General features: G+C 58.5%; 1 pseudogene; it reads left to right on the top strand.

Annotated features, from left to right (window-relative positions):
* Positions 1-3,327, top strand: LOC129200744 (protocadherin beta-15-like; annotated as a pseudogene).
* The last annotated feature ends 1,339 nt before the right edge of the window (positions 3,328-4,666 follow it).

Genomic DNA, 4,666 nt, shown 5'->3' on the forward strand with positions numbered 1-4,666 from the left:
AGCCGGCAGCGCGGGCAGCGGGCGGCGGCGGGCGCAGTCCCGCCGCGGGCCGCAGGGTGGTGCTCCCGGCCAAGGCGGCGCCGAGCGGCTGCGGGCGGGGAGGCGGCCGAGCCCGGCCCGGCCCGGCCCGGCCCTGCCCAGCACCGCCCAGCCGAGCCCAGCCCAGCCGAGCCCAGCCCAGCCGAGCGGAGCGGAGCCCAGCCGAGCGGAGCGGAGCCGGGTAGCGGCGGCGAGCGGTGCTCCGTGCCATCCGCTGCCGGGCCGCGGCGGCCGCGCTCCGGGTCGCCAGCCGGAGTCGGCGAGAAGGAGGGAGGGAGGGAGAACGGACGCCCGCCGCCCAGCCGCGCTGCTGCCGGGCACCGCTTTCTGCGGAGGACTGCGCGGGAGATCCGCGAGACGGAGGCTGTCCGCCGCCCCGACATGGCGATCGCAAGGCAAGTGCTTTGTCTCTCTGCTTTCCTCTCCCTGCCGCACGCTCGCTCCGAGCCCATCCGCTACTCCGTAGCCGAGGAGGGGGAGAGCGGCTCCGTGGTAGCCAACGTGGCGGAGGACGCGGGGCTGGCCCCGGCGCAGCTCTCGGCTCGCCGCGCCCGCCTGGCCTCGGAGGACGGCCGGCAGCACTTTCGCTTAGACCGCGGCACCGGCCGCCTCGTCGTGGCCGAGAGGCTGGACCGGGAGCAGCTGTGCGGGCAGTCCGGGACGTGCACGCTCCCCTTCGAGCTCCTGCTGGCAAACCCCCTGCAGTTCTTTCGGGTCGAGGTGACCGTGGAGGACATCAATGACCATTCGCCCGTTTTCCCCGAGCAACAGGTCACTTTTAAGATCCCGGAAAGGAGTGACCCGGCTCGCGTTTCCCGCTGGAGGGGGCTCAGGACCTGGATATTGGCAGCAACAGCATCCAGGCTTACAGCATCGCTCCCGAGAACGAGTACTTTAGTGTCTCCTTTGGGAGTCAGAGTGAGGATGACAAATCTGTGGAACTGGTCTTGGAAAAGCCGCTAGACAGAGAGGAGCGGGCAGATTTGAGCTTCAGTCTCATTGCCATGGATGGAGGCACTCCACCCAGGAGCGGGACCACCCAAGTCCACATTGTTGTTCTAGATGTAAATGACAACTCTCCGGTCTTCACACAGAAATTGTACGTTGGCCAGGTACTGGAAAATGCTCCGGAGGGCTCTGTGGTTGTCAAGGTGGTGGCATCCGATCTGGATGCGGGACCTAACGGGGCCATCTCCTATCAATTCAGCCAAGCGGTGGGCCAGAGCCCCTCGGCATTTATCATTGACCCTGTGGGCGGTGAAATTAGACTCACAAAGCCTCTGGACTTTGAGGTGGCAGAGAATCACGAGCTCAGCGTGCGGGCCACGGACGGCGGGGGCCTCTCGGCAATCTGCAAGGTGTTGGTGGAGGTGGTGGATGTGAATGACAACGCGCCGGAGCTGGTGGTCAGTTCCCTTCAGCAGCCCCCTCCCCGAGAGCGCATCACCTGGGACGGTGGTCGCCCTCTTCACGGTCAGGGACCAGGATGCTGGTGCCAACGGGAAGATCACCTGTGCCCTGAAAGACCAGCTGTCGTTCTCCCTGCGACCAGCCTACAAGAATTACTATGAGCTGGTGACCGTGAGCGCGCTGGACCGGGAGGAGACGGCGCGGTACATCCTCACTGTCACAGCAGCAGACGCGGGGTCACCTCCTCTCACGACCACCCAGACCTTCACGGTGGACATCTCCGATGTGAACGACAACGCGCCTGTCTTCAACCAAACTTCATACACTATGTACGTGCGTGAGAACAATGTGCCCACAGCGCTTGTTGGAGCCGTCAGCGCCTCGGATGCCGACGTGGGGCCCAATGCCAAGGTGACCTATTCCCTGGCCCCAGCGCACCCAGCAGAGCGGCCTCCCTGCTCCTGTATCTCTGTGAACTCTGAGAACGGGCACGTGTTTGTGCTGCGGCCCCTGGACTACGAGCATGTGAGGCAGATTGAGGTCTCAGTGAGCGCCTCTGACGCGGGGTCGCCTCGCCTTAGCGCCAACGTGACCGTCCGCCTTGTCGTGGTGGACGAGAATGACAATGCGCCTCTGGTGCTGCACCCCGCCCAGGACAGCAGCCCACCGTCCAGCGAGCTGGTGCCCATTTCGGCTGAGGCGGGGTACCTCGTCACCAAAGTGGTGGCTGTTGATGCCGACTCGGGGCAGAACTCGTGGCTCTCGTACCACTTGCTGAAGGCCAGCGACCCCGGGCTGTTTGCGGTGGGTGCCCAAAGCGGGGAGGTGCGGCTGAGGAGGCCAGTGACGGAGAGGGACGCCGTGAAGCAGAAGCTCGTCATCCTGGTGCGAGACAACGGGCGGCCACCGCTGTCAGCCACTGCGGCACTGAGCGCGCTCCTGCTCAGTGACTTCTCGGAGGTGCGCCTACCGCAGAGCAGCCTGGCCACGGAGGACGAGGGCAGCTCCCTGACCACCTATTTAATCATTTCATTGGTCTTTGTCTCGGTCCTCTTCCTCGCGTCCACGGTCGCCTTCGTCGCTCATAAGGTGTGCAAGAGAAAGGAGCTGAAGGGTGGGCATGTGCTTTACGGCACCGGCAACTTGCAGAGCAGCCTGGCCGAGGCGGCCAATGCGGGGACCCTGCCCCACGCCTATTGCTACGAGGTCAGCCTCACAACAGGCTCGGGCAACAGCGAGTTCAAGTTCCTCAAGCCCATCCTCCCCAGCCTGCCACCTCAGCACTGTGCCAGGGGCGGGGGCGCCGATGATGAACAGGATTTGCCCCAGGGCCCTATCACCATGGAGGACGTGGCACCAGACAACCCAGGGACGCTCTCTGCCGAACCGTTCAACAGTCTTTCCTTTACCTAGCGTGGAGTCAGCACAGCCAGAGGCTTCACGCCTCGTCACAGGAAGGGATCCAGGCTACAGCTTGTGGCAACGCTTCCTGCAGAGTTGATCTGCATTTGCAATTGGCATCCCTGGTTTCCCTCAAATTCTAAGTCAGAAGGAAGGTTGTCCCCCCCTCCATAATAAATCAACAAACAAACAAAGAAGCAAGCAAAAGAACCTCAGGGCTCCCTCACTCCGGAACTAAGATGTTTCAGCTCTGTTACAGCCATTTCTGAAATGCTTCAAGAGTGGGGTTAGTTGCAGGGCCCCCGGCTATGTTCTTGTCTCCCTTGCTGTTAGGCAAGACCATGGACCTCTTGCTCTGTGCTGTAATGAAATAGCAAGGTCGGGCAGACAGATCACATGCTCGCTGAAATGCACGTAGCCCTCCTCCCAGGTCAGGAAAGCAAGGAAGTTGTGAGTACTGTGTCACAATGTGGTGCACAAATTGCACAAAATTTTCATTTGGCTCATAAGAGGGGGTTGGGTGGGCTTCCCTTTTGTATTGCCATGGTGTCACGGTTTAGCCCCAGCCGGCAGCTGAGCACCACGCAGCCACTCACTCCCTCCCCCCCCACCCCCCCAGTGGGATGGGGTGGAGAATGGAAGGAAAAGGCAAGACCTGGTGGGTTGGTATAAGACAGTTTACTGGGATAGCAAAGGAGAAGGGAAGACAAAACGAACAAAACAAAACAGTACTTAACAGAGTATACAACTGGTAGTACACAATGCAGTTTCTCACCCAAGGACCGTACAACTCAGACACGACGCTCAACCTGTCCCGAAACCGGACTGTCCCCAGCCACGCGTCCTGGAGCTGCTACCCCCTCCCCAGCTAGCCCCCCTTTTATGCTGAGCATGATGTCATATGGTATGGAATACCCCCTTTGGCTAGTTTGGGTCACCTGCCCTGTCTATGTCCCCTCCCAACTCCTTGTGCACCCCCAGCCGTGCCACTGGCAAGGCGGTGTGAAAGCAGAAAAGGTCTTGGCTCTGTGTAACACCGCTCAAGCATAGGTCCATATAACAAAAACACCTCTAAATTATCAATGCTGTTTCCAGCACAAATCCAAAACATAGCCCCATGCTAGCTACTGTGAAGAAAATGAACCCTCTCAGATGAAACCAGGACACATGGAAATATGAGAGCACTATGTGTTTGAGATGGAATTGAATGGACCGGAATGGAGCAGAGCAGAATGGAGTGGAATGGCGTGGAATGGAGCGGAACAGAACAGAACAGATATGGAATGGAATGGAATACAGTAAAGTAGAATAGAATAGAATAGAATAGAAAAGAATAGAACAGAACAGAACAGAACAAACAGAATAATATTTTAGTTAGAAAGGACTTATAATGCTCATCAAAATCCTGAAATACCACATCCACCACCATCTTCCTTCATCCACAGGTGGGTGACCTTATCATAGAAGGATAGAAAATTAATTAAACAGGACTTTCCCTGGTGAAGCCATGGTCCTGCTGATTGCATTGCTCTTTACATGCCTTTCCATCGCACCCAGTAAGATCTTCTCCACAGATTTTCCAGGAACTGAGGTTAAACTCACAGGTCTGTAGTTTCCTGGGTCTTTCCTCATGCCTTCTTGTGAAATTGGAAGCATGTGGGCTATCTTCCAGCCACGGAGACCTCCCCAGAGTCCCAAGACCTCTGGTAGGTGATCAAGAGGGGCCCGCTGTAACATCCGCCAGCTCCTTCATACTCTGGATGAATCCCAGCAGCCGCAGGACTTGTGAACATTCAGCCGATACAGCTGGTGCTGT

The sequence above is a fragment of the Grus americana genome, unplaced genomic scaffold (genome assembly GCF_028858705.1).
Source record: "Grus americana isolate bGruAme1 unplaced genomic scaffold, bGruAme1.mat scaffold_444, whole genome shotgun sequence".
In the NCBI taxonomy this organism is placed as follows: Eukaryota; Metazoa; Chordata; class Aves; order Gruiformes; family Gruidae; genus Grus; species Grus americana.